Consider the following 13,364-nt stretch of genomic DNA (forward strand, 5'->3'; position numbering starts at 1 on the left):
ATTACTTTGGCATTTAAAATTCTGTTCAGATTCTGTAACATGCTATATTTCTCTGTAAGGCTTTTTAGTACTTTGGTATGTTAATTCACAAGTATGTTCCCAGTAAAGAGATATTTGCCTAAAAAGTAAACATTATTCTTATCATTGCAATAATTGTGAGTAATTTCCATCTACAATCTCTTTAGCATTTAACTAGCTATCTCATGTATGCTTTCGGTCCATGATTTAATATGGCATGAGGTATCTTTCTTCAAAAATTAATCTTAGTCCTTAATTTAGATTCAAAAGAGCTCCATGGGTAGACAAGGCCTCATCTTGATTATCTAAAAGAATATTTTATATATTGACATGCATATGAATAGTGCTTAAAAGGATGATAGAATGATTAAGATGATGACATAGTTATAGTATGAATAGCGTTTTTTTTTCTATTTTAACACAGTATTGAAAGGCATTTTGAAATACAGTAAAACCACCCTACAATCCTCCTTATGAATATTAAATTACCTGGCACAGTAGCTTTGAGACCTTAGGGAAGTTACTACACCTCTATGGTTTTGTTTGTTCATGTTCAGCTAAGTTATATTAATCATACTAATATTCATTGAGCTTTTGCTGTGTAGTGAGTGCTGTGATAACTACTGTTCATACAATGTCTCAATTTAGGAGGTGGACCAGGCAGCTGAAGAAAATATAACTTAAAGGGGGCACAGGCTATGGCTCTTTTAATGACAGAGCATCTTTGTCCTCATCCTATCACAGTGGCAGACACAGGGAAGGCAGAGGGAAGAGAACAAAGATTTTTCAAACAAATCTTTTTTTTTTTTTTTTTTGGAGACAGAGTCTCACTCTGTTGCTCAGGCTAGAGTGCCATGGCATCAGCCTAGCTCACAGCAGTCTCAAACTCTAGGGCTCAAGCAATCCTCCTGCCTCAGCCTCCTGAGTAGCTGGGACTACAGACCTGCGCCACCATGCCCAGCTAATTTTTTCTATATATTTTTAGTTGTCCATATAATTTCTTTCTATTTTTAGTAGAGATGCGGTCTCGCTCTTGCTCAGGCTGGTCTCGGACTCCTGAGCTCAAACGATCCACCTGCCTCGGCCTCCCAGAGTGCTAGGATTACAGGCGTGAGCCACCGCGCCCGGCCTCGAACAAATCTTAGAAGCAGTTCTCTCACTCCCTATGATCAAACCCTGCAGGTGGCTAAAAGCAAGCAGCTTGCCTTCAAAGCAGTTCTGTGTGAGGCCAGTATCCATATTTCCTGGACCAACCACCAGGATGCCTGGTTGGATATTTACAAGCATACGTGGGGAGACAGTGAGATATTCTACTCGACATCATGACTACTTTGGAAAATTTAGGACCTGTGGATACTTGCATCTATAGAGGTCTCTAAATAGACAGAAAATCAACTCTTTTCTTGATTTCAGATTATTCTCCAAAGAATGCCAGTGGCAGGGGGATGGAGTAAGAAAGGAGGGTTCCCAATTGCCAGATAAAATCTGGAAATAACTATTTATAATCTCATTTTAGGAGCTGGAAATGGAAGTCTCCATCATCCAAGATTCTCAGGGCTTACTGCAGTGAGCAGGTGGGCCTTGGCATTCATTTGCTGCCAATGTTTCTAATAATCCAATATCTTCTATGGTGAGAACATGCATACACAAGAACACACACACATGCATGTATATGAACATATATGCACATGTACAGTCTTTTTTAAAATCTTAAAAGTAGAAGTCTCTTTTATGTCTCCGTTTAGAATTTTATTTAAATTGAAATTTGTTGAGAGCCTGCTCTGTGTTAAACTCTGTGGTAGGTCCTGGGGATCGTATAGTCAGACTTTGTCTCTACTTTTATGTCGTTTTTACTCTGGCATGTAAAAATAGACATTAAACAAATAATTACAATAAGTTATAAGAGATAATATGATGAAAGAAGTTCACAGGACCATACGAAGCTGTAGCTGGAGGAATTGGTATGGTTGGTGAAGGGCCTTTTAGGAGGGATGTTTAGGTTAATACCTGGAAAAAAAAGTAGCAGTAGATCACAGAAAGTCAGGCCCAAATGGCAGATAATAATGTTTTAGGGAGGCCTGGAGGGAGGAATTATCTGAAAGAGGTCAAGCAGAGATTCTGTCAAAAGTGAGTAAGAGTGGTATAAATGGGGCTAGAATTGCAGGCGACAAGCAGATTGCAGAGAACTATCAACTGTATTAAAAAGAGTTTTGCCTTTATCCCAGAAGAAATGGAGGGGCAGGGGGCAGCTACTAATGGATTAGAAATGTCACTCTGGCTTCTGCTTTGAGGAGGGCAAGACTAGAGGCAAGGATAGTGGTTGGCATTCTATCATGAGACTTGAGGTGAGAGATGGCAGTGATTTGGACAAGGAAAGTAAAGAAGAGCAGACATGCTCAGGTTCACAAAATATTTGGGTTATAAGATCATCAGACCAGGCTTGATTTAGAGCCAGTGGTGATGAGTGAAGGAGAGAGAGGGTTCCAGAATGACTCCAGAGTTTTGGGTAACTAAGCAAAATTAAAGCTCAGGAATTTTCATAATAAATCTCCAGGATATCTTGAAATTGTCCTTGAAATACTGCTTTGGAGGAGAAAGTTAACTTGCTAAGTGTGATTTTTCTGCGTCCATTTGGTATCTAATTCAACAGATGCTTATTGAGTGCCCACTCTATTGCAGAGAATTAAGATCAGTTCTAGTCACATGAAGATGAACAAACAAGACATGATTTCTGTCATCAGCCTAGTGAAAAGACAGATGAACAAGTAAGCAAATAAGAAGAAATGTATTTAACATTTAAAGGCCACAAGGAAAACAAACAGGCTAGAATGAAGGAGAGTATGAGAGGTGGGAGATCCATCCTGATAGCATAAACATGGAAGCCTTTTTTGGGAAAGTGGCATTAAAGGTATAAGAAATCAGCAAGGTAGATAAAGAAGAGAAGAGAATTCAGAGAAAAAGAAACAGCCTAAACAAAAGTGAGGCAGGAATAGTCCTGATATAATAAAATAGCTGAAAGAAGGATAAACTGGCCAGAGCATAGTGAGGTTGTATGGGCTGTGATGGGGTGGGAGGAAGAAAGGACAAAGTTAAGTTTGGAGAAGTGACTGAGGACAGGTCCATGCAGACTGTGGCGGCCATGGTAAGGAACTAGGATTTTATTCTCAGTGCAATGGGAAGCCATTGAGCAACTATTACCATTGTGATTTCTGTGTGAAAAATAGGTAGAAGAAAACTAATGACAAGGCAAGATAACCAGTTAGCAAGCTGTTTCAGTAGTCCACATAAGAGGTGATGGAGGCTTGGATCAGGGCAGCAACTGATATTGGGAGTAGTAGGAATAAAGGGGGTTTGGGCACATAGTTAAGGAAGACTTTTAGGCTTTCCCTTGACCAACTAGTTTGATGGTGCTGTCATTCTCTGAGATGTGGAAGAATGAGGAAAATCAGGTAATGAGGATGAAACCAAGAGATCACATTTGGGCATGCTAAAGTGACATGACTGCACATTTTCCACAGTCCCAAAGGGACATAGGAGAGACTGAAAGTCTCTTATTTACTGACAGAGTCAGAGAATGAGCAAGAGTGGCCTCTAAGTTTGGATGACTTGGACAAAGTGGGAGTAGACTGGAGATTGACGATCTCAGTGGATTGAGGGATGATTCTGCCCTGACCAGAAAGGGCAATTATCATCATGTCGGTGGATGCCAGTGTGGATAAATACAGACTATGAGGTCCCCCCTAGCCTACCAGGCTCCTATGCAAGCTGAGTGAGTCTTAGACCCTCCCACAAAACAATCAGGAAAGAAGTAAAACTTTAAATAATTTTGAAATAGAGAAGACTACGTTTAACCAAGAATTGTCTAATATTACATTGTTTCCCATGATATTGAATGAGCAATTAAAATAGAAACTAATATTAATAAAAATACTTTAAAAATGCACTATATGTATATATGTGTGTGTGTGTACAGAGAGAGACTGGGAGAGAGAGACTCTGTGTATAATAGATATTTTCCCTATCATTGGAATTTGAGAGAGGAAACTTTTATCTTTAGTAATGCCTAATGCAGTGTTTGTTCTAAACACATATTTAATATATGCTTGCTGATGAATAACCAATATTGAATGAGCCACTGCAAAGTTATGGTGAGCATTTCAGTGTTTGTCCAAATTTAGTATCAGTAATGTCAGAATGATATAATTATAATTAATCTAAATCCCAAGAAAACTAATAAAAATTGTGGTTTTAATAGCACCAGGAATTTGACAGAGCCTCATTTGATATAAATACACCAAAAACTTTTACTGAAATTTACATGGTCCATTCCTTGGCTACATGTATAAACATTCTCTATTGATGAAACTCTTATCCTTTTGAAATCTGTGCAAAAATAAAAAGTCTAATGATAGAAATATCATTGAAATGAAATAAAAACTGACCATTTCTGCTATTTTTAGTCTAACAAATGCTAAATAAACTGCAACAGTTTGATTTAAAAAAAAAAAAAAAAAAAACCAAAGTTCTGAAACTCCATGCTTCTTCATTCATATAAACACTAAGTAAAATAGCAGAACAGCATGAGCTCTGCCTTTTGACTTTGTAATGCACTGTATGAAACCTAATTTAGACTTGGGAAAAATTATATCATCAACAGAACCAGCTTTGTACTTAAAGCATTAATGAGAAATGAAGGACTTTTCAGTGAAGTGTAAAGAAAAGATCCTTAGAAATGGGGGCAAACTAAAAGATGAAAAGATTTTGATTTTGTCTCTGTGGGGGAATTGCATGCAAAGAAGGCATTACTTGTTGTGTTAATTACCTAGCAAGATCATTGAAATTCTCCTGTACTTTCTCTACATCTCTCTTATATCCTCCTGCTTTGTTTTCTGGAAACGAATTTAAACTTCTGAATAGGTTCTGGGGTTGGAGTCACTCAAGAATTAGTAAAACAAATAGTGAAAATATGCAAAAATGAAAGATTCTCCCCTTATTATGGATATTTTCCGGCTACAGTGCTGGAAGTATGTTTATAAGTGAGATATTATGCTGCCCTATGTTATTTTAATTTGAACTGTTGATGAGCTCTTTCAAAACCCAAGTGAGAGTGATGTTCAAAGAAAAATCTGTGCTGAAATTAAATGCCATCTTTAATGGTAATTCAAAATAATTATGTGTACCTGTTTCTTCAGAAACCAATCACCAATGCATGATACTCTGTACTAGGTAATATATTCCAGCCTGTGTGACACATGAAAATGGTAAATCTATTTGAAAAATGACTTTGGTACAAAGTAGTTACATATAAAAATACCTGGACATCTTTTTTTTTTTTTTTGAGACAGAGTCTCACTCTGTTGCCCAGGCTAGAGTGAGTGCCGTGGCGTCAGCCTAGCTCACAGCAACCTCAAACTCCTGAGCTCAAGCGATCCTCCTGTCTCAGCCTCCCGAGTAGCTGGGACTACAGGCATGCACCACCATGCCCGGCTAATTTTTTTTTTTTTCTATATATATTTTTAGATGTCCATATAATTTCTTTCTATTTTTTTAGTAGAGATGGGGTCTCGCTCTTGCTCAGGCTGGTCTCGAACTCCTGAGCTCAAACGATCCGCCCACCTCGGCCTCCCAGAGTGCTAGGATTACAGGCGTGAGCCACCGCGCCCGGCCAAAATACCTGGACATCTTCTACAGAATCAAACATGGCCACAGTGCCATACATTTCCTAGGATCTTTCTTAAATAAAACTTCGATCATTAAATGATGCTGGTATTGAATCTCTCTGTTTTTTTGTTGTTTTCTAAAACCAGAAAGCCATCTCAAATTAGAGTAAGTAGCTAGGAGAGTTATTGATTCATATAACTGGAAAAAATAGAGATGGAGCTAGGCCTGTGCCTGGGCAAATTGGTTCTAGAGCCTAAAGGCTGACATCACCGTTCTATCTCATGTGTTCATTGCTCTGTCTCTGCTACTCTTTGTGCTTTGGTCTCATTACGTACCACAAAAAATGAGCAGGCCCCTATCTGCATTGCAAGGAATTAGTCACTAGTGGTTTTAGGCTTGCATCATTCTCCTTTAGTGACCACAGAAGAGTGGTCCTCAAAGTGTGGTCCTTGGCATAACAGCATCAGCAACATCTGGAAACTTGTTAGAAAGACAAATCTCAGGGTTACATCAATAGGTCACATCAGACCTACTGACTCAAACTCTGGACTTGGGGCTTCCTGACCACAATCTGTGTCTTAACATACCTTCCAGATGATTCTGAAGCATGCTAAAAGTTGAGAACCATTGCCCTAGTGGAAAGGATGAGTCTTTCAGCAAAACTAATCTGAGTGGGACTCTTACTGGTTTGGCTTCCATTATATGCAAACTTTTGAATGGATGACTAGAGGCAGATAAGTAGAAAACTGCAACAGGGATGGCCCAAAACACACATGCACACCTCTGGACAGGAGGATGTCCTGCAGTTGGGAGCCCCTCCAGAATCACATGGGTGAAGCAGGGGAAGACAATATCCCCAAAGGCAAAGAGTTTTGTTATCTAATAAAGGGAGAATGAATGCACGGTCGGCAGAAACACAGAAGACTAGAACTTATCCAACTCAAAAACAAGTTTAACATTTATATAACATTTCTTAAAACACATAACAGGTAGAGGTACCTATCAAACACATCTTACTAACATTCTTGGGAAGCAAGAGTCATGTATTATTAGCTTTACCTTTTGCCATGGTGCAAAGTACAACATATAAAGGTTAAATGACTTATTCAAGGTTATTCATCTAATTATAGAGTCAAAACTAGACTACAAATGTACAAGCCAGAAAATGGGCTCATGTTGCTCAACATTTGGTTAATATATAGTTTTAGCAAAACAAAGTTTGGCTGGCAGTATGATCCTATGGTTGATTTGGGTGATAACATTTTCCCCCTCACCTAATTGACTTTATATAGCCCAAACAAATATATAGGAAAGAGAAATAAGAGAATAAGATTATGGATTAATTAACCAAAGCAAAAATAAAGTGTATTGATCAAGAATATCTTCTAAAACAAGCTACCTGGAAATAACAGTATTTAATAACATTTTACAAAAAAAGAGCAAAAGCTAGAAAATCTATATTAAAAATAGTTTAGCATTGTACCTCAGCTCTAAAAAAAAGTTCAACTCTGAAAGCAGTTTGCTTCATGAATCCTATCATTCTCCAACAGATATTTCACCTAGTCCCAATGATACTTTTAACTTTGAAGAACATAATTTCAGAAGTCTACTTTAACCTTTCAAAACTATAACCAAGATACATGAACACTTTTAACTTTATGATCTAAAAAGAAAGTTTGCCTCAAAATTTCTTTCTAAGGATGTACCTAAGAATCAATAAGGTGTGAGCTAGCTGCATGAAAAAAAGAAAAATTTAGAGGATAGTTAGTTATAGCAGCATCCTTTCGCTCCTGAGCTCAGTAACAAAGGAATAATTACTTGCAACAGTGTTTAGAGAGAAAGGGAGAGACCAAAGTCTGAAGGAGAAAATGGCCTCAGCTACGTTCCTCCCCATATTTATTTCCAAGGACACGTGCAAAAGGACAGGGCCTTTTGCTAATTTAACATCCATACAGATCAGCTGTTTTCAGCTGGCCTTTGCATACAGCAAACAAGCAGCTTTGTGCAGGCGTTTTCACCTGACTCTTCATTCACCCTGCTCACGCTCTTTCTATCCATCCATCCATCTTTTCTTCTAGGCCCAGCCCCAACATGTCCCCTTTTTTGTTTATTTAAAATTACAGATGGAGTGTGAGTAGGAGCAAGATGTAAGCTTCAGCCAGCATCTTTTCATAATGGTGTTGGGAGGTCATCAACTGGTGGATCCGTCCTGGAAACACAGCCGGTTAATAGGTATTTTGGGGTGGTTATGGGAATGCACCATGTTGTATTAAGTTGTTAACACACAGTAGGAGTTGGGGAATGATAAACTGACTCTGTGATATTAAGCCAATCTGTTCCATTTCTCTGCCAGGAACGTGGAGACAACCATACTCTTCCAGTCCATGTCGAGTCATTGGCAGAAGGACCTCTGAGTCCCATCATGTTAGGGGCTTCAACACAGGTGGGTTTAAGACATGAGCCCAGTAAACTATGGCTGTACAGCCTGGGAGAAATAGGAGAAAAAGGTTGCAAAGCAGCCTTCAGGGTACCTGACTGCTATTACAGGCAACAATAGCCAAATATCCCAGAAAAGTATTCCCAGGGTTGGAGAATCTCCTAAATTGTGTTATCATAGCTGAGGCCTGTGTCTCTAGTTGTTTCAATTGACCCCACGAGATCCTGGGTGCCGTCATGGCCTTACTACGTGCCTGTTGTGGCAGGACCCCCGTCAGCAGCGGCTGGAGGGAGAGACATTTCATTTGTGGAATCCAGCTCTTGATGTAGGTCAACTCGTCTGGAAGGGAACCACTCGGGACCTGTAGAAGTTTGAACACAAACGTATCCTCTTCCACATGTTAAGTCAATTACAATCAAAGGCCAATCTCTTGGAATTAACGACAGCTGGGGAAGACCAGGTTGTAGAGGTCCCATCTGGACTATAATAGCATTAAGAGCTCTTAGGTCCTGTAGCAAATGCCACTTAACTTTTTAAGTATGACAAATACAGGAGTGTTCCATGGGTTCAGGGAAGGTTCTATATATCCCACTTTAAGTTGGTCCTGGAAAAGAGGTTTTAATTAATCTTGCTTGATGGGTCACTGCTCTATCCAGATGGGCAAGTTAATCCATTGTAAGGGTGTGGGTTGTATTGGATGCACCTGAGCAGTGGCCCCTATTGAAGAGCCTGGGTAGTTAGAGGAGTCCATTGTTCTAGCAAATCTTATCCCCATAAAGATTGGCCCTCTCCTAGGCAACATTGAAAAGCAGATGGTTTACCAGGGGAGGAATAGAGGTCCCCTTTGAGAGGGGGAGAGGGAGGAAGCCGCTTCTCCTGTTTAGCTGCAGAAGGCGATGGTGTAGAGAATGGCTCAGGATTCCGGAATCTTAGGGTAGGAGATGGTGCTTCCTCCTTATCCGCAGGGAACCGCAGGCTCCTCCGGTGGAGCAGTGGCGACAAAACGGTGGCGGAGTGGGTTCCAATGGATTAAAACCTGTAGGAACACGTAAGGGAGTCAGGGCTGTTGGCACCAGGCTCCATGTAGTTAACACGCAAGGGGCACCACAACTCCCTGCATAAGATTCTTATTAAAGACCTTCCCTTCCCTACTTGCTCCCAGGGCTCTAAATTTAAAGTGTCCTCATCTGGGAGCCAGGAGCAATGCTGTCTTACCGCGCATAAGAGTTGTAAACTTTTGGTTTGACAGAACACTAGGCAGCCTTTAAGAGTTGTTGCAAAGTGCGCAGATAAATTCACTGGTCTTTTATCAGGTGCTGTCCCATATAAGAAATCCTCTTCTGAACTACTCACATTGGTCCCTTTCCCAAGGCAGCAGGCGGGACTGTCCCTTACCGGGATGATTCCCCTTATAGTCCGGAGGATGAAAACGCTTGCTGAACACACGGATTCCTGAATCATGCCAGGGTCACCACTTGTAGCAGCAGCCGCCTTTCGCTCCTGAGTTCAGTCGGTAGCAAAAGAACAGTATTTAGAGAGAAGAGGCCAAAGTCTGAAGGAGAAAACGGCCTCCTCAGCTAAGTTGCTCCCTGTATTTATTCCCAAGGACACGTGCAAAAGGTCAGGGCCGTTTGCTAATTTAACATCCATACAGGTCAGCTGTTTTCAGCTGACCTTTGCACACAGCAAACAAGCAGCTTCGGGCAGGCGTTTTCACCTGTCCCTTTATTCACTCTGCTCACGTTCTTTCCATCCACCCATTCTTTCTTCTAGGCCCAGCCCCCACAGTTAGCATTTAATTTTTTCTCCTGGTATGTTCTATATATGTCTACAATATTAGTGATATTTTTGCACAGGTGCAATGATCATCTATCATTCAAAAATGTCCCAAATCCTTTGAACAGTACCTCCAGATTTTGATAGGTCTCTGTATTTCTACCTTGTCTTATTGAATTCTGCCTTCTCAAGGCAGAATTAATAAAACTGTAATCCTTAATTTATTTTCCCGCTAAGATCAGATGATCTAAGTTTCTCCAATGAGATGCAACCTCCCTGGACTTTGATTTATAATTTAACTATGTGAAGAAACAGACTCAACGTGGAAAATATACTTTGCTGGCTTGGGTGGACTCAGAGACTCCTGTTTCTATGGTTGATAGTAGTGACAAATTCCTAATCAAGCCAGTTCAGCACGGTGTTTCTGGGGCCAGCAGTGTGACGTGGTAAGGTGATAGCATCTCAGATTAAGAATCTCAACTGTGGCAGAGCCAGAGTTGGCCTGGTGTCACTGGGGTCAGAAACAATCTCCTCAGGCCAGCTTTGTGTAGAAGATGTTTCCGGCCATAGAATTCAAAGCCCAGGGATTCTGTGAGTTTCCAACATGGCTTAATGAATTCCTTTTGCTTAAACTAGCTCAGGTGGATTCTATTGACAGAAACTGAAAACCCTGAACAATACAATAAAATAAGGCATTCTGACAGATGCACAGTTATTATAAATGTATTGGAATTTATTTTTACTTTCTCCAATACTCTGTAAGCACATATGTTAAGATTAATTGGATTGGTTTTAAAAGCTGAACATCAGTGGGAAGGCCAAGGTGACTCCTGTTTTCCAATGTCTCCTACTTACAAGAACAAACTTACCTCTCTTTTACTAAGAAAAAATATATCATTTATTTATTTTGTCTCTTCTATTGGAGTGGTGTCATATGATACCTTTTAATGCTTATTGTATCACAGGTATAGATCAGAAAAAGAACCATTCTAGAAGGGACAAAAAACACCAAATTTTAGTAGTATAGGTTTAATGTTGGTAGTGAGTTAAGAATAAATTAGATTTCATAAAATATGTTAGTAATTATAAATTTCTATATCATAGTCTCTGCTATATGCTTTTGGTCAAGTCACTTGACCTCTTTGGGACTCAGTGTGTTCCTCCCTAAAATGAAAAAAAAAAAAAAGCTCATTTTTTTTTTTTTTTTCTATCTTATTGGCACACTGTGATGAGAAGTGACTTTGAAAGTATTTGGTGTCACAAAGTAATATAAATTACCCTGTCTTTTGTTTTATGTGTCCTTCATAAAACAAAAGTCTTTTTCTCAAAACAAAAACAAAAACAAAAACAAGAAAGTGGATTGTTAAAAAAGAAAACTGCAGGCAAATACCCATGTTGTGTTTTGAAATGTAAATAACTTTTATGAAGGAGAAGGAATATAATGTATTTCCAATAGGAAAATATAGGAATTATTTTGAAATGTACTTGAAAGTAAGAACTGATTACAGCAAAATCACTTAGCCTATGAGAAAAAAAAACCTGAGGAATTTTTTGAATGCTTTTATTTGATTTCAAATTTGAGGTCTTGAGGTAAAGTAGAAACTGCCAATCAACAATCTTCCCTTTGCTGATTTATTCTTATGCCATAAAAATTGACATTTTCAGGATTATAAGAAAAAAGATCTAGGTAAATTCTTCTGTTTAAATTCATCCATGAGAAATGAAAATTTCCCAGGGTTAATTGAGAATATACATAGATGGCAGGAATAAGCATTCTTGCACACTAAGACAAAGAAATGTGTTTTCTTTTCATAGCTCCTTCCTAATGGATAAATAATAAAAAAAATGGTTATACTTAAAACCAAATTGAAATAAATTGAGTTTTGCTCTATTGTAAGTCTTGGGAATATAGGCTAGATCTGGGAAAGGGAATAGAAAGGAATATAAAACATTCATTTTTCTATATTCTTTAAAAATTTAAGATCAAAGAGAAAACTCTGTTACATAAAAGTTAAAAGTTAAGTTGTTTTAATGGTAATTTTAAAACTCCAGTTTCTTAGATCTCATAAAAACTGAAAAACTCCAGTGAAAAACAGAATAAAAGAGAGAGAAGAAGAAACTGCTAGATTAGGATGGAAAAAGAAGGAAGGAAGGAAAGAAAGAAAGAAAAGTGGAGGAAAGAGAGCTGAGTGGAAAAGAGATACGGTGCCGGGAAATGTCTCAAATTTCCTACTGCTCAGCCTCAGATCCTTCCACTGTTTTTTGCTTATTCTAGTTAACAAACATTTATTGAGTGAGTACTCCCTGCTGAGTCCAGGATAGGCAGAGAGTCAGTGAAGGTGAAGATGGGGAAAAAATTATCTAAGTAAGTGTTCGGAACAAAACTCTCTGGGTTCACAAAGGAAAAAATGATTATCATTTAGGGTGGAATGGGGTTTTTCAGGACATTCTCACCAGGGAGGAGACATGCAAACCAGGCTTTGACAGAAAAACCGGAGTTCTTCAGACTGAGAAACAGAATTGGCAGGGGGAGGGAATAGCAAATTACGAATATGGCAGAAAGAACAATTAAAAGAACCAGCAGTATGCTGTTTGACTATTCTTGCTTCCTCTTATCCCACCTCTCATTTCTGTGTTTATGTCTCATTCGACTACATTTTGCCAAATCAAATTGAAATTCCTAGAGAGACTACACAAGTAAATATTTGAAACTGAGCCTTTTTCAAAAAAAATCCAAGTTGATTCCCAAAATGCATTAATTCCCCTCACTTCCTAGCCTCTAAGGACCTCCTTTAAATATTTAAATTTATTGGTTTTAGAAAGGCCAGTAGGGATGGGGCGGATAGGAACTCTGTCCACAACCAATGGAGATTTAATTTTAACAAATATGCATGGCCCAGATGAAATTGATCTGGGTTGTTCTTATAAAAATATTTATATCTAGTGATGCACCGTGGTACATCACCATGGTGATACATTTCTTCATAAATATATATTATCAAATACAACTCGAATGGTTACTAAAATCACCCATGTTAATGCACAGGCTATCTAGCATCACCGCACTTACCATTTCTTGTTTTTTCATACTAAGAAGTGAATATTTAATGGAAGAACATGTGAACAGATACGTGTGTGAACTCACATTTCTTCTTACATTCTTCTATCGCATTTCTAATCTGTCCTGTTGCCACAATGGATAATCAATTTCTTCTACTTTGAGTTGTTAGGCAAAGATTTCCCGCATTCTGTAGAGTCCGTTCCTCAAATCCTGTTCTGGATTTCTCTACTCTTCAATCTTTCTTGTTTCACCAGGTGTCTATTGGTTGTAGGGACATCTATTGGGCTAGGAAAAAAAAAAATACCACCTTGTTCCCACAGGGAAAAAAATGTAGAAGTTTCTCCCCACAGATGTATTGCTAACAAGGAACAGCTGGCTGCCTACAGAGGTTTTTTTTTTTTTCATTTACCA

The sequence above is a fragment of the Eulemur rufifrons genome, chromosome 15 (genome assembly GCF_041146395.1).
Source record: "Eulemur rufifrons isolate Redbay chromosome 15, OSU_ERuf_1, whole genome shotgun sequence".
NCBI classification, from domain to species: domain Eukaryota; kingdom Metazoa; phylum Chordata; class Mammalia; order Primates; family Lemuridae; genus Eulemur; species Eulemur rufifrons.